Raw genomic sequence first — 25,350 nt, forward strand, 5'->3', positions numbered from 1 at the left:
CAGTGCTCGAAGACGGCATTTATGGTGGGTGAAAGCGCAACCAAGGCGGGACAAAGGCAAGACAAGCCCTTGTCTTGCCTTTGTCCGCTTTTGTTGCGCTGTTTACCCACCATGAATGCTTACCAACTCGCCCAAATCTCAGCTTTATCTCAAAGATGGCACCCGTGACGTCGCGTTAAAACCACGTATAAGTAATCTTAAACGTTTCTGCTAAACCAAAATTCTCGACTGAACTCAAGACTTTCGCTTACGCTACTGTCATTGCTAGCTTCTTCCTCAGTCCAGGACAAAATAAGCTGATTTTACGTGCCAATTTACCCCTATTGAAGATAGTCATCTGGTCCGCATACGGGGCGAAATGGAAACATGAACCCCTAATGTGCTGAACAAGAAGTGAGTTCCTTGCCTCTTGTATGCCACCTGAATAAACATGAGAAAGTAATGCAGTACTGCTTCCGTACGGTGGCCATTTGTCATGCGATCCGTGACATCGCCCTTGCCATTTGATGCGGCGACAGGCGACATTTGTAATGAGCTTCCAGAAAGGACTGGGACGTGCCCAGCAGAAAATCATGTGATTACGTGCAGCTCTACACAAATCCATCAGGCATTCCGTGATAATGCCTGCTTTCTTGGTAAGCTCATGCTTTTCTTAGCACAGGCAAACAAACAAGCAGGCAGGAAAAGATGCACTGTTGCTAAGCGGTAAAGAGGTCTTGTTGAAGGCAAAGGGTGTACCGTAGATTCGTGCTGTTCCGAGCATACAGAGACAAGTTGTATATTGCGCTCGTTATCTGATAGTCGAAGACCCTTTAAACCTTGGACATAATCTTCATTACAGAGCAATGCGTTCAGAGGAATTTTCAAGACGATATGAGCATATTTCAACAAAAGCAGTAATTGTTCATCGGCATTCGATCAGCTGAACACAGCCCAATACGAGTGCAAAAGAAAGCTACGCAGCCCCCCCCGCCCCCCCCCCGCCCCCCACCCCCTCCCCCCCCCCCCCCCCCCCATCTTGTGGTCCGGGGCTGGAAGCAGGGAATCACTTATTCGATCCAGTCGCTCTATACCAATTAACACCGTGCCATATACGTACAAGAAATGAGAGTAAATGGTTACTGCTTTAAGTTTGTCATTGACATTATTAACGCGACAGCGTTAAGGATCATGTTGTGCAGAAAATCCGGCGTCGTCGGCGGCGTTGTGAGCGAGAAAGCAAGTGGCAACGCATACTGCCGCAGGAAGCCGCATCAAATACACAGCGTGATCCAGAGTGGGGCGAATCATTCCACCGACTAAATTTGAAAATAACGACAGTGAAGATTACGCTTCATTGCTGTTAACGCATCAGTATATATAATTCCCCGCCTCGCTCATTCGTTGTTTCGCGGAGGTTTTAATCCCTCCGTCGTTCAACCAGTCTACTCGCGAGCGGGATAAATCCGCGTCACCAGCGTATACACGCTAATAGCAGGTAACCAAAGACTAAACTATACCTAACTCGAACGTTTAAGCGCAACCCGTTCGGGAAAACGCGGCTCGAACTACACACGACCGTTCCATTTCGGGGTTGTTAAAAACCCTACCAACTCCGCCGGATACTGCGCGCGATAATACATGCCTAGCTTTACAAACTTTCTGTGCACCGCACGGCATTTGCGATGGACGCTGAAAAGATAAAGAAAAGAAAAAAGTAATCGAGACAGAGCTGACAGGCGCATCTTAATGGTTCACAACACATCGATCAAAACACGGGGCAAGAGCCTGTGTTGCGAGCTAGGCGCCCGCGTTGGCACCGCCATCACCCGTCCTCAATCACGTGCTCCGCCGGCTGGGAATTTGTGCTCGAAACTGTGCCGCAGAGGAGGCAAAAAATTTCGACATCTATAGCTCGCTCTACCATAGAACGATCTATTGATCGACTCTTGCCACGTCGAAGGAGGCAGATCGACAGTAATGTGCCAGGAAATCCGCAACCGACGGCTGGCACTAGGCTGCAGAGCTCTATTTAGCATTTTTCGTTTCATGGTAGGCTATCGGTTCAGCCGACCACCCCTCGTGTTGAACTGCAACACACTCTCGCGCTGTGCATTGCACGTCGTCGCATTCAACAACTTCCATCTGCGGCGCGAAGACACGGACAGAATAGTATTTTGGCATAGTTCATGGACCCGTCGCGGTGGTTTAGTGGTTAGGGCGCTCGGCTACTGATCCGGAGTTCCCGGGCTCGAACCCGACCGCGGCGGCTGCGTTTTTATGAGGCAAAACGCTAAGGCGCCCGTGTGCTGTGCGATGTCAGTGCACGTTAAAGATCCCCAGGTGGTCGAAATTATTCCGGAGCCCTCCACTACGGCACCTCTTTCTTCCTTTCTTCTTTCACTCCCTCCTTTATCCCTTCCCTTACGGCGCGGTTCAGGTGTCGAACGATATATGAGACAGATACTGTGCCATTTCCTTTCCGCAAAAAACCAATTATTATTATTATTAGTTCGTGGTGGGTTGAACAGCGCGAACACACGAGAGACGAGAAGAGAAAGACAGAGACAAGCACTGACTCGCAACTAATGTTTTTATCGAGAAGAACATACATTTGATGCCCAAAAAACACGTGGCCTATCAGTAACATAGCAATTGCGCTGTCACTTTCTAAAAACAGTTATATAATTCATGAACTGAAAGTAAGGGGGGGGGGGGGGAGGCTCGTTGTTGATGAGAGTGTACCTTGCGGCTGATAAGTGTGTAGCGATGTAACCATTCAAAGTGGCAGCGCAATTGCTATGTTACTGATATGTCACGTGTTTTTATGGGTGTGAAATGTGTGTTCTTCTCGATAAAAACATTAGTTGCGAGTCAGCGCTTGTCTGTGTCTTTCTCTTCTCGTCTCTCGTCTGCTCGCCCTGTTCCACCCACCATGAACTGTTACCAACTCGCCCAACTTTCCATCCTTCTTCAGTGTTTAGGCACTTTTTTTTAACTTAACCGATAAGTGATAACTAAATGGATAGGACAAATAGAAGTTTTAATGGCGGGACGGACGTGCAAATAGGCTTCTTTCTTGCTACTCCACTCTTGAGGGAAGAGAACGTGGCCACAACAACTCTTCTCAATGCATACCAACGAGGAAAATGCGTATCTTGCTACAACTCGGCTCATTCCTCGGCTCACGGTGAGGCGATACAGGCACGAGCTGCGCGTATCCAGTAAGCAGATGACGCAAGTGCCGAAATCGAAGTCCGCGCCGCAGTGCCTCGAGCACGTGGCTCGTCCGCCGTCTGATGCAAAGGCAGCGGCGCCATCTTTCGCACTGGCGGCGAAGCGACAGAAGCACTGCCCGAGGGCGTGCACTGCAGTGGTCGCTGCTGCGCGTAGGCGATTTTAGACGCGTCATTGGGCTACTGCGATATCACGACTAAAATCGCTGCTGCCCCCTGACGACGCAGCCGATATTCGGTGTGCGGAATTGAGGAAACCTCGAAATCAGCAACTGGTTTACCTTCAACGACGACTCGCTTTATCTGTTGCACGCTGTTAATTTTTATTCCGCATAACTAATTTCTCCCCTATTTTTCTGACATAAAGCGGAGTGACCTTTACAGCAAATGTCCTGGGAGTATAAGGCAAAGTAACTCGTAACCATTTACAAACGTAACCAGGTCTATGACTTCTAATGCATTTCGTGCCACCTGAGTATGAGTGTCAGGATGCCGGCCCGTTCAGATCTTTTGAGAATTTGTTACTGGCCGAGGAATTTCGAGAGCGAAGGAGGGAGGAGGTTCTATAGAAAGTGGGGGGGGGGGGCATTTTCGAAGGAAGTCGAAGTTTGGAACAACAGTTGAGAAATACATCAACCAAAAATTTATTTTGAGCCCAACGGTTCCGGACCAACTCGCCCCTGCTTCAGGAGTGACCGAGAGGCCAGCAAGCGCGCAGCAGGGAATTGAGCTTGAGGATAAGGAAGATGGTTTATGGGGCTTAACGTCCCAAAGAGACTCAGGCTATGAGGGACGCCGTAGTGAAGGGCTCCGGAAATATCGACCGTTTGGGGCTCTTTAACGTCCACTGACATTGCACAGTACACGGGCCTCTAGGATTTCGCCTCCACCAAAATACAACAGCCGCAGCCGGGATCGAACCCGCGTCTTTCGGGTCAGCAGCCGGCGCCATCACCACTGAGCCACTTTGGAGACTTTCAATAAGGAAGCGATTATGCATAGAGTTATATAATTCGGCGCATCGAAGACGTGCATTTGTATATGGCTAGGGCTCCGGCGGCGGTGGCGAGCTCAGCGAACCTTGGCAGAGCTAAAGTCCCTACATCAGCTCATGAAGGGACTTTACGCAGAGCGACAAGACGCTGTGCGCCCTTTACGGCAGCGTCGGGCTCGGTGTGGGGGTGTCCGGCTGCGCCAGGGTGTGCTTAGAAAGCGTCTGCACACAAGGTCGCCTCTTTTTTTTTTTTTGAACCTGGCTTTAGCCGCCGCGGTGGCTAAGTGGTTACGGCGCTCTGCTACTGGCCCGAAAGACGCGGGTTCGATCCCAGCCGTGGCGGTTGAATTTCGATGGAGGTGAAATTCTAGAGGCCCGTGTACTGCGCGATGTCAGTGCACGTTATAAAACCCCAGGTGGTTGAAATTTCCGGAGCCCTTCACTACGGCGTCCCTCATAGCCTGAGTCGCTTTGGGATATTAAACCCCCATAAACTAAACTAACCAACATGGTTTCGTAGTTGAGTCGGACTATCTTCGCAACCGACGTTTCCATGTTGGCTCAAGTGCAGGTCGACGCCTTTCTGACGGGACACTTCATGTGCTCGCGAGGCCTACGTATTCACGATTGCGGTAGACGACATCGATAATATCGATGCGCAAGAAATACCAAACAGGTATTTTACGTGTCCGGTGATAACAAGATACTGCTGACGTAGTTTCAATTTCAGAGTCGATTCTAACACGCATGTCATTTTTAGGCGATTCTTTTTACGAAAAAAAAGGCGCGTGTTAGAGTCCAGTAAATACGGGTGAAGGAATAATACTACACTGTAAACACAAATACACCTATATGGGATTAAAAAGGGAGTGAACTGTCGTCTAGCGCACACCCTTTATAAAAGAGTGTGCGATAGAGGACAGTTTTACACCCTTTTACTCCTTTTGCTTAGAGTGTAGAGGGTAAATAATAGAGGGTAAAGGAATAATACTAGAACAATAGCGTTGAATTTACACGGGTACGGAAAGCCAGGAAAGCACCTATAGGGACCGAGAAAGGACTCCGACCGGGCTGTCCTCTGTCACCGCTGCAATTTATTTTGTATATGCGATAGACGTGGAAAAATGGCTGAAATAAAGTGAGGCATATTATTACCGTCATCTGAGGTTCGCCATACGGCGGAACTTATCCCCGAGCCGTAAGCCACGGCCAGCCTGTACGGCCTGTAATAACACGAATGACCATTAAGCGTAAAGGAACATGGAACAAGCTAGCAATTGCTATATCGGAAACAGTACAACTCCTTCCGCGAATAGAAGGGTATAAAAAGAAGACTCTAAAAAAAAGAGGCGAGAGAGAGGTGAGGAAGAGCGGAACCCCGAGCCGTAAGCCACGGCCAGCCTGTACGGCCTGTAATAACACGAATGACCATTAAGCGTAAAGGAACATGGAACAAGCTAGCAATTGCTATATCGGAAACAGTACAACTCCATCCGCGAATAGAAGGGTATAAAAAGACGACTCTAAAAAAAGAAGAGGCGAGAGAGAGGTGAGGAAGAGCGGAACCCCGAGCCGTAAGCCACGGCCAGCCTGTACGGCCTGTAATAACACTATTAACCATTAAGCGTAAAGGAACATGGAACAAGCTAGCAATTGCTATATCGGAAACAGTACAACTCCTTCCGCGAATAGAAGGGTATAAAAAGAAGACTCTAAAAAAAGAAGAGGCGAGAGAGAGGTGAGGAAGAGCGGAACCCCGAGCCGTAAGCCACGGCCAGCCTGTACGGCCTGTAATAACACTATTAACCATTAAGCGTAAAGGAACATGGAACAAGCTAGCAATTGCTATACCGGGAACAGTACAACTCTTTCCACGAATAGAAGGGTATAGAAAGAAGACTCTAAAAAAGAAAAGGCGAGAGAGAGGTGAGGAAGAGCGGAATCCCGAGCCGTAAGCCACGGCCAGCCTGCACGGCCTGTAATAACACGCTTAACCATTCAGTGTAAAGGAACATGGAACAAGCTACCAATTGCTATACCGGAAACAGTACAACTCCTTCGACGAATAGAAGGGTATAGAAAGAAGACTCTAAAAGAGAAGAGGCGAGAGAGAGAGAGAGAGAGAGAGAGGGGTGAGGAAGAGCGGAATAAGCAGGAAGCACACTACATACTGGTTGTTTATCTCACATGCCCGAAAAACATCCATCCCTCGAAGTCGTTCGCCTCATCTCTCCCTCTATTATCTCTCAATTTACAGCGGCAGAGCAAACAACGTGCCACGCTGTCCAGTTTATTGCAACAGCCTGCGCATCGGCCACCGGCCCCACACGGGAGAATCTCCGACCTTTTCGCGCCTTTCCGCGGATACACGAGAAAACGCCGAAGAATGGAGCATGCCGCAATTCTATTTATCTTTCTCAACAAAAAGAAAAAAAAGCAATGTTGATGGATTTTGTATTGTATCCGACGTCACTGCTTTGATCTTTGTTTACAAAAACAATAACAAACGCGGACTTAGTATTTTTTGCGTGTGTGTGCGCGTGTATGGTAACATCCGCATCAGTCGCGTTTTTTCCGAGTCGAAGGACGGAGAGCTCAATTACGTCACCACTCCCGGACCACGTGATCACCTTCTGACATGGTGAGAATGAAGTTTCCGCTCTGTGCCTTAAACGGGGCCTGCATCCACGGTTTCTCCATTCACTGACAAATGTCAGCGGCCCATGCACACAGCATACGCGACCAAATATAAACATAAGTTGTCAGTAAAAGGTGCGAGAATTCAATATGCAACCATTCGTTTCGCATCGATTGGATGAGAGAAGGCCGCATGAGAACTGTTTTAAAGGACCAACGTGCACAACTACATCGGCGTCGGTACGGATGCCAAATGTGGCCTTGCCGTAAAAAGATGACGTCAGTGACTCACTCCGCCTCCTCGGCTTCGTGATACCGGGCTGGACATATGCGAAACTACGCGGTATCTCGTTTACGGAAAATTTCCGCCAACGAACCAACCAAACCACCTCAACACTCTTAGTTGACTTTTTGTACGTTAAGAACTTCGCACCACGTTGCATGTTGCATTACATTATACGTTTTTTACATTAAAAATAATAATCATAAACTGGAATTCTAATCATAACATGACGCCGGGATTGCGAAACGTGGTCGACCATGACTGCAATTTTTTTCTTATTTTTTTGGAAGTACGCTTTAATTCTCAACGTCATGAGATCTCAAAATGTTTGCACTTCGGCGGAAAGCGTTCCAGCACCTCACCCTCAACTTCAGCTCACACAAACAATTTGGAGAAAGCAGTCTCGCATTTTTTTTTTCTGGGCAAGGCTGGGGGACTCATGCGCAGAACTGATTACCATCCTAGTTTAATACATTCCGAAAATTACGACTACTCAGAGTTCCTTTTGTTACTGCTGCCTTTTTTGTTTGTTTGTTTGTTTGTTTGCTTGTTTGTTTGCGAGAGAGAGAGAGAGACGCAATTCCTTGGAGTGCACTTATATGCACTTGCACGCAGGCTGACGCATGTTCGAAGCGCCGATTGAGATCTATATGCTTCTGAGCTGCAGACTATCAGTCATACGCGTCGCTTTGAGGAAGCAATTACCCAGGTAGCGCAGGCCGATCGACGTGAACTTGATTGCACCTCCGTTAGCGTGCTACTCAGACCATTATTAAGCTGTCAGCGAAGCGAAAGACGAAGTGATCGCCTAAAGCAAGCGGGCGTTGTGCAATTGGCCATGGCATCGAATCTTTCATACAGCATGGATCACAAACCGTAGTACAGGTTATAACGCTTTCATCACACCAATAACTCTCTGCAATTTCGAATGGCGTGAGTCACCTCACTATTCCACCAGCCCAAAGCCGAAGGCAGATACAGAGCACATTCTATACACGTCTTACGATACTATTACCTCTCTCTGTTTCCAACACTCTCTCCCTTCCTTCTAGGGGTTGCATGTCAACGCACCCTGGTGGAGCGAGCAACCACTCCTTTTCATAGGGCCTTAGTTTTGGCTTCATATAAAGCTGTTCTTTTCCTCCTCGCCAGAAAGCCTCTCTCCTATATGAGATCAATTTGTGATTAGCAAGAGCCTCGTTTATAATCTCGCTGGTCGCCGCTATTGTCCAGCGACTGCGTTTACGGTCATCACGAAGCGAACTTAACTTTCACGCAATGAGCTTTGTAAGCGTGATTTTCTGTCGCGGCCATCAACACGGTGGTGGTGGTGGTGCCTGTTGTCTGTTGTCCTTGTTGTTGTTGTCGTTGTTGTTGTCGTTGTCGTTGTCGTTGTCGTTGTTGTTGTTGTTGTTGTTGTTGTTGTTGTTGTTGTTGTTGTTGTTGTTGTTGTTGTTGTTGTTGTTGTTGTTGTTGTTGTTTCTGGAATGAGTACTGCACCAAAGCGACAGCGACCGATATGAATTTCGGCTCACACAGCTCCAACCTTGGCTTTACGGACCCGGACTGCATGAACCGAAAAGAGAAACAGGCAGCGCTCGACCGTGTCTCTCACTTGTGTCCGGCACGTTACTCCCGCGCTGTATTTCTTCCTTAAGTCGCACCAACTAGCCAAAGCGCTTCTAGCATAGGAGCTAAACGAAGCACTGGTGCTGAGTCTCCCAAAGAAGTCCAGTAGTATGTAGAGTAAAAAAAGATGCCGCCACCGTCTAGAAGGCGTTAAAGTCGCGAGCGTTAGCTGTTCGGTTTACTAGAATTGACATGGATGAGGTTAAATTGAGGTACACCAATGTAAATACGATTATGACATCTTGGATTTATAAGGGATGTCACCAATCAATCACCATTTGGATATAACAGTGACGTCCCCAATCAATCAAGATTTCGGCATACTAATTATGTCATCAATAAATCACCAATTTGGTTGCTATATCAATTCACTGTCGGGGCTGCCATCTTGATTTCCTCGAACTTGGAAAATTTCACGCAGAAGGGAGGTGTTAGCAGACCCCAAGAAATCGAGAAACGTGATGAAAAAGAGCTAACGCTACTAATACTAATCGCCGGTTACCATGCGAAAGAAGAGGGATCAATACTTTAACTGTCGAGTGCGCGGGGCACACCTCCTTCTCTTTATTTTTTCGAATTATCTTGCAGCTGTAATACTCGCTTCGTGATTGCTGTAATCGTTCCTCTCTTCTTTTTTCTTATCTAAGTCGTCTGAGCCCCCGCCGAACATGCTTGAAGAATGCGCGCCTTTTTTTAAATAAAATTTAACTTAAAACTCTGGTACCGTGTTTCCATTCTTTCCCTCGCCCACTTCACAACCTATATATTTAGCGCGCCACATCGGCTACGCTGAAGCCACACACGATTCCAAAGAATGTTATGCAAGAGATAAACCCCACGAACGGGCCCTTATTGGTTGGTTTATTGGGTTTAACGACCCAAAGCGACTCAGGCTATGAGGGACGCCGTAGTGAAGGGCTCCGGAAATTTCGACCACCTGGGGTTCTTCAACGTGCACTGACATCGCACAGTACACGGGCCTATAGGATTTCGCCTCCATCGAAATTCGACCGCAGCGGCCGGGATCGAACCCGCGTCTTTCGGGTCAGCAGCCGAGCGCCATAACCACTGAGCGACCGCGGCGGACTGAACAAGGCCTTAGACACAGCTTCTATAGATAACCTGAGACCACCTCCCCTTACAAAAATTTCTTTAGACAGTCCATAGATTGTCCATAGACATTTGTCTATAATGTCTATAGAACCTCTATAGACAAATCCTAGAGAACAGTCTATAGGCGATACAAATCCTATAGAGAGTTCATAGAAAATCTATAGATTTATGGCCATACATTTTTATTAGACTTTTGTATATAGATAGTCTATAGACTATGAATAGACAAAGAATTATCTAAAGGAAGGAAATAAAGTCTATAAGAAGCCTATAGACTGTCTATAGACCATTTTTGTAAGGGTCTGGGCTGTGTAGGAGCTGTACATAATAATAATAATAATAATAATAATAATAATAATAATAATAATAATAATAATAATAATAATAATAATTGGTTTTTGGGGAAAGGAAATGGCGCAGTATCTGTCTCATATATCGTTGGACACTTGAACCGCGCCGTAAGGGAAGGGATAAAGGAGGAAGCGAAAGAAGAAAGGAAGAGAGAGGTGCCGTAGTGGAGGGCTCCGGAATAATTTCCACCACCTGGGGATCTTTAACGTGCACTGACATCGCACAGCACATGAGCGCCTTAGCGTTTTTCCTCCATAAAAACGCAGCCGCCGCGGTCGGGTTGAGCTGTACATTGGTGTTTCTTTTTTTTTATGCTAGGGAGAAACCAAACCTTTGTCGTTTAACTAAACGTTTGTTCTCCGTCTCCGTCCCTTTTTAACGCGATTGCGAAGAAACGCGTGGCTTGAGCTCGAAATGCGGTCAGCCTGCACTCGGAGTATATGTGCGCATGAAAGGACCCCCGGGTGGTCGAAACTGTGTCGCAATAATGCCTTCCCTCGGACTAAACTGGTTCATTGTTAACGAATGCTTCGCGGCGTAAATGGGACGGCGAGAAAGTATAAGGCATACGCGAGGCTTACGGCGTTCTTCTCAATGGGGCGCGTTTCGCTCTGTCCTTGAGCCCTTTACGCCGCGTACAGAATTAGTGCGCAGCGGACTCCCACAAAGGCTTCGGCCGCGGCCCCGAGTATCGCCCCTGCTATTGTGAGCGCGAAATGTTTAATGACTTGCGCCGGTTGCCTCAACAGCGCAGTAGTGGTGAAATTCTGGTAGCGCACAGCACGCGCGCTTTCAAGAAGCGGCATCAAGGGTAAAAGCGCCAGCTTTGCCGTTCACCTCATGCTTGTTTTCCAGCACACTTAGTGGAGTTGATTACGGCGCCTGTAGGGAAACTGTTTTTGGGACAGGGCTGTATTGTTCGACGGTGACTCGCGAAGGGCACTGACCACACCCTGTTTCATCGCCAGAAACGAGTCGAGCCAGCTTGCTATTACCTTTCTACCTGTGTCTAATATTCTCACGTAGTGGTGACTGCAATCCGGATAGCACATAGACAGCAAAAATGTCGTCTAAACAAAACTCTTATTTTGGCTGACTTGCGCCCACAGTAGAATGAATCACTCGGCGGCGGCGTAGCAACAGGCGTGCTCGGCGGTCGTCGAACAGAACTCCCGCCGCTGTCGGCCGTGCTCAATTTAAAGCCGACAGCGAACTTTCTACACAAAGCGTGCAAAGTTACTAGAACAGTCTGGAACAACGTAGAATCGGCTCCGCCTGGATGCGATCAATCGAGATAAATCGGCGTGCCGGCAGCTTTGAAGAATGAACAAACACTACAAAGATTCACGGCAATGTGGAGAACGGCCAGGTCCTGCTCCTATTGCCGATAAAGTTTACATTTCAGCCATGCAAGAATAACAGCAAGACGACATTGACGAACAGACCGCGGAAGATCTCCTCGGCAGAAAAGCGCGGTTTCTTACAACAGCAATTTGCGACGAATAAGCAGCTGCTCTTTCGCGGAGCATGTGACGTCATTCAATACCAGAAAATACTGGAGTACGTAAGTGATTTGCATTGCTGGAAGAATGTCTTCTTTCGACCAAGCTTGCATAGGGCAATTTGGCCAGAAGTGGAGAAGCTGGAAACTCATTAAATAATATGACTGCCGCCAGTTGTGCGTATAATCCAAACATGCAAGGGGAACATCTGAAAAGCGGACGCAGCAGAATGGACAGAACAGAAGACGCAGCAGACGTCCACGTAGACGCAAACCATTAGCCTCTATAGTCTAAGGTGGGCGTACACATGTGCAGCAACAGCGAGGCGATATGTTATTATCCCTCTTTCTTGCAGTCATCGCAGTTCTGAACGACGCTGGCGCGTTCAGTTCAACGCACTTCCTGGGTGCCACCTGCCCTTCTATCCGAAGTGATTTTTTTTTTAAAGAAATCGAACCTTCCATTAACGCCTATGCCAGCCATTCAGACCTCTTACAGACACGACCACATCTCCCATTAAAAGACATGACCGAGATTTTCAAGCGTGAATTTCCTTTCTCCGCTTCTCAGAACGGTGCCGTCCAAAAGCCCCACACTCCCCTGCAGTAGGCGTGTATGAATAACGGTGGCTAAAACGTGAGGAGTTGATTCGTGCAAGTGCGCTGGGCGGTGTAGGTGGTGGTGTTGCCATTAACGCCTTTGTGTTCGGCCACGACGGCCACTGCTGAAACGACGCTGACCCGGTCGCTCTCGATGCCACGTTCTCTTTTTTGTTTTTGTTGTTTTTTACATAGACTCTTCCCACCGTCGACAGTCCTCGAGCGGCGCATACAAAAAGGTACTCGACGCTGTGGGGGGTCAGCACGTCGATGAAAAGCGACTCCGTTAGCGTGACCGACAAAGAAAAGTGGCTCACGGCACAGGCGAAACCACTTCCATAAACTCCCCCAGCTCTTCTTTCCTCTCCCGCAAACTCTCTCCCTCACTTCCAACCACAGCCCAACATCTCGCCCCACAAGTGTAAGTCATCGCAAATACCGCTGGAGCATCAGCGTATCACCCGCCGCGGTGGCTCAGTGGTTAGGGCGCTCGACTACTGATCCGGAGTTCCCGGGTTCGAACCCGACCGCGGCGGCTGCGTTTTTATGGAGGAAAAACGCTAAGGCGCCCGTGTGCTGTGCGATGTCAGTGCACGTTAAAGATCCCCAGGTGGTCGAAATTATTCCGGAGCCCTCCACTACGGCACCTCTTTCTTCCTTTCTTCTTTTACTCCCTCCCTTATCCCTTCCCTTACGGCGCAGTTCAGGTGTCCAACGATATATGAGACAGATACTGCGCCATTTCCTTTGCCCAAAAACCAATTATTATTATCATCAGCGCATCTCCAGAGCTGCAAATCGTTGACACACACACAACTAAGCACAGAAGCAGAGAACACCCGACCGCGGCGACTGCTTTTTTATGGAGACAAAACGCTAAGGCGCTCGTGTGCTGTGCGATGTCAGTACACGTTAAAGATCCACTGGTGGTCGAAATTATTCCGGAGCCCTCAACTACGGCACCTCTTTCTTCCTTTCTTCTTTCACTCCCTCCCTTATCCCTTCCCTTACGGCGCGGTTCAGGTGTCCAACGATACATGAGACAGATACTGCGCCATTTCCTTTCCCCAAAAACCAATTATTTTTATTATTAAGAAAAGAAAAAGATGCCGCCATCCTCCATTGGTGTACCTGACTTTAATCTCATTCGTGTCAATTCTAGTAAGCCAAGCAGCTAAAGCTCGTTACTTCAACATCTTCCAGACGATGAATAATAATAATAATAATAATAATAATTGGTTTTGGGGGAAAGGAAATGACGCAGTATCTGTCTCATATATCGTGGGACACCTGAACCGCGCCGTAAGGGAAGGATAAAGGAGAATAATAATAATAATAATTGGTTTTGGGGAAAAGGAAATGACGCAGTATCTGTCTCATATATCGCTGGTTCAGGTGTCCAACGATATATGAGACAGATACTGCGTCATTTCCTTTCCCCCAAAACCAATTATTATTATTATTATTATTATTATTATTATTATTATTATTATTATTATTATTATTATTATTATTCATCGTCTGGAAGACGTTGAAGTAACGAGCTTTAGCTGCTTGGCTTACTAGAATTGACACGAATGAGATTAAAGTCAGGTACACCAATGGATATACGAATTTGACCTCTTGAATTTATAAGGGGCGTCACCAATCAATCACCAATTGGATATACTAATGACGTCACCAATCAATCGCCAATTTGGTTGCTATATCGATTTACTACGGGGGCCGCCATCTTGAATTCCTAGAAATTTTCACGCCGGAGGGAGGTGGTAGCAGACCCCAAGAGATCGAGAAACGTGACGAGTAAGAGCTTACGCTCTTAAAAAGCAAGTCAGAAAGCAAGAGCGACAGTGTAGTGGGCATTCGGAGTCAAACGCTTCTTCAGTATGTCCACGAGCTCTCGCCTACAAGAAAGCAGTGACACGCCGAGGCAGACCACGGAAAAACAGCGCACAAGCAGCGTCCGGTTCCGCAGCTCCACTTCCCTTTCCCACCAGGCGGCGTCGTCGTTTCCGACACAAAAGCCACCCGAGGTGTAATATCGCCTCGGCGCGCTAGACGAAAAACGCCGAAGCGTGATGCAGTGTGCGAGCGAGGGAGCCAGTGCAAGCGCTTGGCAAGGTGTACGTACGCGCGTATTTATCGGCGGCCACAATCAGAGCGTTGCGCGGTGGGGGGATATACGGACTACTACACATGTACGCAATGGCAGAGGATCAGGCAGGTAAGCAGGCGGACCGGGTCGCTACGCAACGCCGCCAGCTGCGAGCGAAGCGCTTCTCGACGCTGCGTAGCAATACAACTATATCGCCTAACAACATCGATTACGACCGGTGTCACCGCTTGGTCGGATTTCGGTTGGCGCCCCCGTTTCCGCCTATCTTCGCGCCGGTGGAAACTACACATGCGCACATCGCGTGAGAGGGAAGGGGAGCGAAGCGGCGCTTGTCACAGGAGGAGGTCACGAGCCGTTTTGTAGGCTGGTTTTATTTTTTTTTGTCTGTCTGCCTGTGCTTGCTGGATTGCTTGTTTGTGCTTGCGTTATTTGTTTGGGTTATTCTTGCTTGCGTTATTCGTTCAAAGACGAAATAGCGTTAGCTGTCGTCGCCAGTGTACTCGTTTAAGACATTGCGCCCAACCATTTCCTTCTCAAAGAAGGCCAAAACTTTCCGCCGCTGTGGCTCAGCGATTAGGGCGCTCGGCTACTGATCCGGAGTTGCCGGGTTCGAACCCGACCGCGGCGGCAGCGTTTCGATGGAGGCGAAACGCAAAAGCGCCCGTCTGCTGTGCGATGTCAGTTTCACGTTGAATATCCCCAGGTGGTCGAAATTATTCAGGAGCCATCCACTACGGCACCTCTTTCCTCCTTTCTTCTCTCAGTCACTCCTTTATCCCTTCCCTTGCGGCGTGGTTCAGGTGTCAACTGATATGTGGGACAGATACTGCGCCATGTCCTTTCCCCAAAAACAAATTTTCAATTTCATTTTCATCGAACCTTGCTTCCACAGCCCTTTTACAGCAAACTGGTTCAGTGCAGGCTTAGCGTCACGAGAACTTTACAGAAGTTTAACAGCTTCCGCTATCAGTGAGGGCGCTAACACTGAGGGGTGGGGACGAAAAACATAAGATAGTTCCTTTTATTCGGTTTATTATCTCATCTTTCATCTTTCTGCCACTCTTGATGAAGTAATAATAATAATTGGTTTTTGGGGAAAGGAAATGGCGCAGTATGTCTCTTATATCGTTGGACACCTGAACCGCGCCGTAGGTGGTTGTGGTTTTATTAAAATTATAGTAAAAAGGAAGGAAAAGATTTTTGCTAGCCCCGGCATCTGCCATCGATACTGAAGCACCTGAGCTGGGGCAGCGGAAATAAAGGACAGCAGGCAGAATGGAGAAATGAAATGAAAGAGGTGAGGGAAGGGATAAAAGAGGGAGTGAAAGAAGAAAGGAAGAGGAGGTGCCGTAGTGGAGGGCTCCGGAATAGTTTCGACCACCTGGGGATCTGTAACGTGCACTGACATCGCACAGCACACGGGCGCCTTAGCGTTTTTCCTCCATAAAAACGCAGCCGCCGCGGTCGGGTTCGAACCCGGGAACTCCGGATCAGTAGCCGTGCGCCCTAACCACTGCGCCACCGCGGCGGGTATTCCTTTTTCTAGAGAACGTATTTTAATGAATCAATGAATCAACCCCTGGAATATACCTTAAGGGATCATCGGTTATCTGTTCTGCGCATACCCACACAATGTTCGCCTCCTCTTTATTCTCTGTTTCCTAACCCACACTGTTCTTGTCCCTCGCATATGAATGTATTATCCAGGTAGGCGAGGGCCACAAAGATAACGCGAGAGAGTGATCCCTATGTGCCTCTCTGCTCTGGAAAACAAACACGACAGCATTTTCATCTTTCTTTTAATTGCTCCGCATCATATTCAACAACTCAGTTCACGCTATTCATTGTGCTTTCTGCCCCGCCGCTTTTCACCTCCGCTACTGCTTTCGCTAGCGGCCGGCGAAACCCCGTCCTCCCCCTCTGCCTGCCCTCTCTCTTTCCGCTCCATTCTTTCGGTCCCCCTCTGTTCTTTTCCAACGCTCCGTCGCACGCGCATCCAATCCGGGAAGCGCCCACAAAATGCCGCTGCACCCTCGACGCCTTCCTCCTCGCCCACCCTCGCCTTGTGTTTGCGCCGCTACCCTTGCCCCCGAAACCGGACGTGCAGTCGGCTTCGCGTCTGAATGGGGCGCGGGCATTCCCTTTCGACGCGGCCGCAGGGCGCGCTTAATACCCGGCTGAACGCACACGAGATGTGTGTACCTGCAGCATCATAGGAGGAACGCCGCCCGCACAGTTGTTGTTGTTGTTGTTGACCTCACACAATGGCGCAGAGTCCCGAACTATCGGCCCCTGTTTCACTCCTCTTTCCCGCTTCTTTTATTTCCACCCGTTCTTTTGTTAACACCTATGCGCGGGAAAGTAGTAGCTCTGCCTACGTCATAAGGTCACCGATAAAATCGCACCTGATGCGAGAGGCGCAAAATCGCTCGAGTGGCGTCGCGTTTTGTCCGCGAGCGGCTCGGCGCAGTGTCGGATCTATGGGGAAGTGTGGATTTGTTTGCGCTCAAAGAAGCGTGATGTGGGCACACAGAAACGTTAGTTGAATGGTGTGGCGTCTAATGGGAAAGTCGATTTCGTTCACCTATTTGAAAGCGTATTGATATCCGTGGCGTGCAGAAGGGTCCAAAAGGAAATTTTCCGGGCCATGCGAGTTATTTTTTTTTTTTTTGCGGCTGGCCACGTCGGGTGCGTTTCCGTATGTATACAGATGCGGGGGTATCAGGATACTTCAGAGTTGCTCGATGCCGGCGACTGGTATTCGAGAAACTTTCCGTCGCGTTTTGCTAGCAAGAAGTGTGAACGTTTGAGTGAGTTGGAAATTACAACAGACGCAGCGGGAAACGGCACGTATACAGGTTCAAAGCTTGCTTCTAAGTCGTGTATTGGCGCTCTTGCAACATCCGTGGAAGTCTGACCCTTCCGAGAAGGCAGTGTGCTGTGCGATGTCAGTACACGTTAAAGGTGGTCGTCGAAATTTCCGGAGCCCTTCACTACGGTGTCTCTCATAGCCTGAGTCGCTTTGGGACGTTAAACCCCCATAAATCATAAACCTTCCGAGAAGGCAGAACCACAGCTTCTCTTACCTTCGAGAGATTTGGGACGCATGGTGTGCGTAACATTCCACATGGTTTGGCCCCGTGGTAAGAACCCCATCTACCCCCCCCCCCCCCCCCCCACCCCCAACCTTCTTTGGGCTCTAAACATAAGACACACAAGGCACTTGAGTGCATGCATGCCGCTTCCGGCTTCACCACTTGTCGCTGAAGCTTTTGCTAAAAGCTTCAGCGACAACTGGCGAAGCCAGTAACGACATGCAGACACCCAAGTGCCTTGAATGTCCGGGGGGCTCTAAACTTTTGGACAGCTGTCGTTGAAGCTTTCAGCAAGCTCCACGATTTTGGAGCGCGATTGAATACCGCACTTTCTGACACTTCTCAAGTGAATCGAGCGTCATTATTACGCTACGGCTCTGTCCAACTTTGCCAGGGGCAGGATTCACGCCCCTGCCTGGCAATTGTTGAACACCCCTACTCAAAATTTACCGCGCAGGGTACAGCTTCAGTGGGTTCCGGCTCACTCTGGGAACCCTGGAAACGAGGCTGCCGATAAATTGGCCCGAGGTCTGATTTGCCGGGCTCAGGACCGTCTCGATCCAAAATTCTCGAGGGAGCGGGCGCACACCTTTGCGGAGCTCACGCTAATACCCCGTTTGGACCGTCGGACTTACCCTCCTCCCCACCCCTCTCTTACGCACTCCCAACAGATCCTCTTCAGACGTCTCCAGACCCGCTCTCTGTCATCCCCTCAGCTTTTATCCCACTATTGCGGCACATCCCCTGCATGCTCCCTATGCGGTGACCCCCACGCCACACTCTCCCATATCCTTTTCGGCTGCCCTGCCGACCCTCCCCCGCGGGGACAGCACGCCATCTCGAGCTGGGAGGACTGGGAGGTCCTGCTCATGTCTGCAGACCCGACATCGCAGCTTGCTGCGGTGACTCGGGCTGCCGACGTCATGTCCCGGCATGACCTACTTGATGCAGTGCGGGACCGCTCAGTGGCCCAGGGACCCAGCTGGGTCTAAAACTCACTTGCTGAATAAAGTTTTTCTGTCTGTCTGTACGCGACTTGGTCCCTACCAGTTCGTCCCAGAGTCCTGAAGTCTCTGAAGTCAGTACGACCCGTTTATCGTGAACGAACCAATGGGTGGCTCTAGGCGGAACGTGACGTCACGAGCAAAGGAGCGCCGAAAGTAATAATAATAATTGGTTTTGGGGAAAGGAAATGGCGCAGTATCTGTCTCATATATCGTTGGACACCTTAACCGCGCCGTAAGAGAAGGGATTAAGGAGGGAGTGAAAGAAGAAAGGAAGAGGTGTTGTAGTGGAGGGCTCCGGAATAATTTCGACCACCTGGGGATCTTTAACGTGCACTGACATCGCACAGCACACGGGCGCCTTAGCGTTTTTCCTCCATAAAAACGCAGCCGCCGCGGTCGGGTTCGAACCCGAGAACTCCGGATCAGCAGCCAAGCGCCCTAGCCACTGAGCCACCGCGGGCCGAAAGCTCTCAAAACGGGATATTTTGCTTGTGATGTTTGTTTCACTGGGCTTTGCTGCAGCATGAGCTTTTTAGACCTCTTGCATCCATTAAAAAAAAGTTTTAATTTGTGCACTGCACGCTAGACTTACCAAAAACCTACGTTCACCACAGAAATACTGAGTATTTCATCCATTACGGCTTCTCTATTATGCAAGAAAAATATACGTGCATCGTGGGACGCACGGGATGTCGACAGCAAAGAATAGAATGGACCAATAAAAGGAACGAAAAATAACACTGCTAGGCCCGCCGCCACCAAGCAATGTTATTTTTCGTTCTTTATAGTATAGCGTATTCTATCCTTTGCTGTTGACAGCACGTACGCTCCGCGATGCGTGTACAGTTTTCTTGTGGTACAATGGAGAAGCCGTAATGGATGGAATACTGTCAACAACAGTGGGTGTCGTATGGGCGGTGATCGGCACAGCTGATATCTGATGATGAATTTTATTATTGCAAGGGCAGCTTTAACCAAAAAACGCCATGGCGCAAAGTTATTTTTGTCTACATAAGGTGGAGTGAAATACCAATTTTCCAAGGACTTCAACCCACAGAAGCAGAGCATCAGATCACGAGAAAACGCGCCCCCATTGCCAACCCGCGGGCAGCCGCCGCGGTGGCTCAGTGGTTAGGGCGCTCGGCTACTGATCCGGAGTTCCCGGGTTCGAACCCGACCGCGGCGGCTGCGTTTTTATGGAGGCAAAACGCTAAGGCGCCCGCGTGCTGTGCGATGTCAGTGCACGTTAAAGATCGCCAGGTGGTCGAAATTATTCTGGAGTCCTCCACTACGGCACTCCTTTCTTCTTTCACTCCCTCCCTTATCCCTTCCCTTACGGCGCGGTTCAGGTGTCCAACGATATATGAGACAGATACTGCGCCATTTACATTCCCCAGAAAACCAACCAACCGGCAGGCACCCGTCGGCACTGGGAATCGAACCGCGCACCTCCCGTACTAGAGGCGGATACCCAAACCATGCACTAAGGCTACCGCTGCGGTGGCCTCATTCCAGTCGCAGCCTGTCATCGTCGCCATCATTATAGCATGCACTATCTATACTCTAAAAACGAGTACACCTAAACGGGAGTCAAAAACGGAGAAAGCTGTCTGTTGGCAGACTCTCTTTTATAAAAGGAGGTGCGCTAGAGGAGAGTTAACTCCTGTTTTACTCTGTTCTGCTTAGTGTGCACAAGCCCAATGATGTAGGTATACATTACATACATCATTATCAGCATTACCAGTCGCACTCACTGCTGTACAAAAGCCACTTTCATTGGTCTCCAATTGACCCTGCACTCCTCCAGCTGCCAATCTCATTTACCCGCCTCACTCACAATTAACCTCTACTGAGCAACCACCGTACAAGCAAGCTTTCTTTAAAAGAACCCCACTGACCCCGCTGCACGCGAGGCGGCGCTCGCATGCAGTTTGGCGCGGTTCAGCACGCGCTGGCAGGGGTCTCCTAATGTTGCTCTCGATAGTAAGACAACTCAGACCAGGTCGCCAGAAAGCTATGCTTGCGCGATGAGTATATTGTCCAAGGGGGTCTGTGTGCCTTGCTTCAGCTTGCACTGCTAAAAATGTTTGTCCCGTGTTATTAAACAAGCATAACCGTAAAGGTTTTTTATGTGACGTTGACGCTTCGAAGCGCCTAGTCGGCCAGACAATTTATTGCAGTAGCACTTCAACAGTCAGTCAGATAGCAACAGTTATAGGCCAGTTACTGGCCTATACATTAGGACTTTGCAAAGCTAGACATGCATGATGCTCAGAACAGTTGCGCAGAAACTACAGACCCCGTCAAAAGTACGCAGCCAAAGGGGTTCACTTCTGAGCTGTTTAGCGCGGCTTCCGAGCATATCAGGCATTCTAAATCTTGGGAGGATTGAAGAGGCGAAACCATACCTCTTTCGAGAGATTACAGCCGCTGAGTATTGTTGCGTTGCAAGACACTGCTGGCCTGTGGGCCCGCGAGTTCCGGAAACTGTTTGTGCCGCGAACGCTCCGGCCTACCCTCGGCGCCGCAGGGTGCCGGCCTCGTCGCAGACGCGGGGCTCATGTTCGGCCGAAGACGCGCCCCTTTCGGACTTGCCATGTTTATGAGGGTCGCGAAGCGCGGCTGTTCCCCACTCCTCTCGCGTCGGAACTCGGGCTGGTCTGGATTCGGCCACCAGGGACGCTTCCTTCCTGGAACCCGCAGCTTTGTCACGTGACCACGCCGTTCGAAAACGCGACCGTCAACGGACAACGAGAGTCTTCCTCCGGCAGCGGAAGAGAGCAGCTGCTCGCCAGTCTGTATCTTCCAAGGGCCTGGGGCCCTGTTTTCTTATTTTGGGTCAAAATATCTGAATAAAGACCCAATTCCTAACCTTCACCGAGTCCGCAACCCGCACCTCGCAACAGTATGCATAACGGGACATGCTGCAGGTCTCACAAGTAAACTCCTTGCGCTGTGTACTTTTGACGGAGGAGGGTGTTAAATCTTTGTTTCGCCAAATTCTTGCGTGCTAGGTCAATGACAGTGCAACCTTCACGCCCACCAGTCCAGGTATCAAGATGCAAAGGTGCGTATGATGTATTCGCTTGTCTGAAATGAGTGTCGCCTTGTAAGAGCTTCCACTAGAATATGAGAATAATACAAAGTGAGAAGGTATGCGGCTACAAAGAGTTTGCATTACATGGGATGGCGTTTCCATTGGCTTTGACATGCTGGTACTGCTCCAAGGCACCTGTAACTGCCCAATGCATGACGCTGCTACTGGGTGTAGTCTTTCAACCCTTGGTGCTACTGGGTGTAGTATTTCACACTTTGCCTATATTGCATACAGGGCCTAACGAATTATCTAACCGCAGGTCCAGAAGTAGTACAATTACTCTATTTTCGTCCTTCTAGATGGCCATGTCGGAATGTAGAAGTGCAGCAGAAGTATAGTGAAATGCGGGACGTTAAAAGCTTTCCCAGAAAACTGACAGTATCTAAAGCAATGAGGGGTACATGTGTTTGCCAGAGTGAGATTTGCTTATCGAGATATTACGGCAGTTGGAATAGCACGTACATAATAACGACCGCTTAGACTTCCATGTTACTGTATGCATATTCCGTATTACTGAATGTCGTGCTTGTGCGAAACAGTAGCACACATGCCACCAGTTATACCTCCCAGATTGACCCACTTATCGTACGCCGCACAATTGTGGCGTGCGGTTTCTATAGTATGTTTGGCTTTCCCTCTTTCCTTAACATTTCCCCGAGCATATACATTTCTCAGCTTCAACACGTAAATAAGGTATTCTTCTCCAGATCCTTTTATGTGTAGTGTGAAGCCTTCACATTCTGTATTCGAAGCGGCCTGAGATAGAAAGTGTCGTCACACACTTCGCCCCTACTTCCGCATACACATGATCTAGGACAGCGGTTCTCTGAAGTGCTGACGACGGATCAGAACCAACTAAGTCAGCAACAGGTATGTTCTAAAGCGCAAATATCTGGACTGTTCTTCCTATTTACTCACAAAGTGTGTTTCAACGTGTTTTGTTAGCACTACTTTATATGGTATACTTCTGTACATTAATAAACTTTTTTTTTTCAGTAGCATGAGCGAGCAAATATGCCGCGATACAATCTAAGAAATTACAACCTCGTGCTCAGTATGACCGCGCCATGTAACATGTTTTCCGGCCGGTCCGCATGTTTTCGAAGCATACCAAAGGGACCTCTGTAGTAGTGCACTTCCTTATGATGTCTGGCCTGTTCGACTTTACCCAGCTCGACCGTTATCTTCGTCTCATCCTCAAGTTCAACACAGGCCGCTATTCCGCCAGACAGAGCATACGCGCACATCTTATCGGCGCTTTAATGCTCGTTAGATAACCTAGTCGCACGCATGGCTCCGTCTTATCACCCTCCCCCCAATCATTCGGCGTTCTCAGACACGGCCACCAGTCGTCTCTTTAGGTTTGGCAGCTAGGTCGGTGTTTCAACTACTGTGCCCACAATGACGCAGACTAGAATTCGTGCGACTTACACAGTCGTTATTTTGGTACGTCGTAAAACTTTGGGTACCAAAGTAAACCGAGCAGTCTTGAAGCAAGTATTTGAATGCATAGCTACATAAATACCATACCTTACGTGTATAGCTCCCCCTTGTTTAATTTCTCTTACACTTGCTGAGAGCCCTAAGAAGCTGGACGCCTTGCAAATTTAGACACTGTCTCTGAAATTCCTGAGGTTACAGCTCCTAGCGACAATCACGATGACAGCTGCAGAAACGTGACGATATACCTACAGTGGAACCATATACTGTCCGACAGCGATTGATTTAGAATGCGTGAACTTCATCACGCATGACAGACCCCAGCTCGGCCGTGTTGATTTCTGTACTATAGACTTCGCAAAACCAACATTACGACACACGGCTTCCCCATCAGGATATGTACGGTTGGTGCTATGAAATAAAGTGAACGGTGGTTGCATAGGATGATAACAGCTCATACACAGTGGGTATATTACGTTGCAAACTGAGACGGATCGCACTTAAGCGTGCCCTCTGTTCTCTTCTACCGTTTGTTTACAAGCCGGTTAGCACCCTGTTGTTTACTTGTACAGGTCGCCGACATTATTGTGAGCTAGTCCACGTGCGGCACAGTCACCGTCCAAACGAACAAAAAAAAAACCCTTTCTGGCGTGACGCGCTTCAGTTTCGTCGTCTCCAAAGATACGCGCGACGCATAGGCCTCTGCTCATAACTAGAGGGGAGAAAAAAAAAACAAACCTCGCAGCAAATAAGCAGAGAGCAAGCAGGCAGACACATGGAAGTACGAAACTTTCGCTACTCACTGTCAGCGGCCGAACCCGCCGGGCACAGGTGTTACGGCCACGGTTCGACGACGGCGCGACGACGTTGCCACGCGCGCTGCTGCAGAGCGCGGAACACGGCGGCTCGGAAAGGCATCACTTCCGCACTCACTCGCGCCCTCGCCACCAGCAGAAACACCAACACACACACTCACGCACCGAGCAATCACCACGCGCGTAACAAGCGCGCGCTCACCATCACCACAAATCCAAGGGCAGGGTTGTTGTCGCGTCACTTATAATAGACGGCCGCGACGCCTCCCGAACGAATCGGCATCCTCGCAAGTTGGTTCGCACTACTACAAGCGATGAGTGTTGTCAAACGTAGCCAGCAGAGCAGGATATGCGCAGGTTATGTCCCCCGTCGTTGCAGTCACATTTTGTCACTCGACACTACTCGCACCGCGCAGGCAACGGGACATCTTTTTTTCATTCGTCTTCGTCTTCAAGGTGCGCAAAAAGCACCGCACCTTGAAGCCGCACGAAAACGCGGCTCCGGTATACAGCAGACGCGGCCAGCAGCCGGCACGCTGTGTCGTCTGCACGGCTGACCCGACCGCGTTGGCCGCCCATTGGTCGCTCAATCGCGAGAGAGAGCGAGCAGCGAGAGCGAGGAGGAGAAAGCGCGAATTTAAAGCAACCGAAAGAGATGCCGGAGCACCGGGGGAGAGAAAAGGAGAGAAAGAACGAATGAAACAAAGAACAAAGCTGGAGTACGAGCTCGTGGTTGCCAGATGATACGCGTTTTCCCCCGCTGGTTTTGTTCTTACGCCTTCCCTCTCCCCCATCGTTCTGGCGCGCTCTGGAGCGCGCCATTTTGTGTCTTTTTCTTGCTCGTCGAGCGAAGCCCGCGAAGCGTTTTCGCGCGCTCTGCCCGGCCCAGCTGACAGGTTGGCTGTATTGCTGTGTGTTTTTCGCTGGCTATGCTCTCCTTTGTTCTCGATGCGGAAGCGGACGAAGCTCTGTTGGCACGTGATCTCTGAAAAGTAGAGTGTATATATTGTGTGTGCACGCCCGAGCATTATCGGCTAAAGTAAGCACTGAGATCAAAAGAAAAAAAAATGACTGGCATGGGCCAGAGCCGACCATGAGGAACCTCGGTAACAACACGGTAGAGCCTAGAACGATCTTCGTGACTCTGATCATTGCGTGACGCCGCTTTCTCGAATTTCCCAGTCCAGCATTTCTTTAATCGTTTCGCGCCGACGCTTGCACAGCACGCGAGACACCCTTTCTTTAATCGGTGGTATTTCAGCACGCTCTCTCCCCTACTTCTGGCAACATCTCCTCACAGCTGCCTCGTGCCAGGGCGACATTCAGGTTCCTCTGTGAGGTGTGGATGGCTCCTTTCAGCTTCTCTGAACAGACAGGAATAGAAGGATTTCGGGGCCATTTAAGGTACGTTTATAAAAAAAAAAAGCCAACAGTAACTGAGACCAAGTAGAGCTTGT

General features: G+C 49.3%; 1 protein-coding gene across 5 annotated transcripts in view; it reads right to left on the bottom strand.

Annotated features, from left to right (window-relative positions):
• Rbp (RIMS binding protein) overlaps positions 1–25,350 on the bottom strand; it is a 401,872-nt gene that overhangs the window by 365,067 nt on the left and 11,455 nt on the right. For 2 of the 5 annotated variants that reach the window (XM_077653608.1, XM_077653610.1), the window contains exon 1: positions 23,882–24,440. The exons of 2 other annotated variants lie outside the window; for them this stretch is intronic. The gene's annotated coding sequence lies outside the window, so the exon portion shown is untranslated. Of the gene's footprint in view, positions 1–23,881; positions 24,441–25,350 lie in introns of those variants that run through there. One more of the 5 variants, XM_077653609.1, reaches the window with a different exon arrangement.

The sequence above is a fragment of the Amblyomma americanum genome, chromosome 2, assembly GCF_052857255.1.
Source record: "Amblyomma americanum isolate KBUSLIRL-KWMA chromosome 2, ASM5285725v1, whole genome shotgun sequence".
Classification (NCBI taxonomy): domain Eukaryota; kingdom Metazoa; phylum Arthropoda; class Arachnida; order Ixodida; family Ixodidae; genus Amblyomma; species Amblyomma americanum.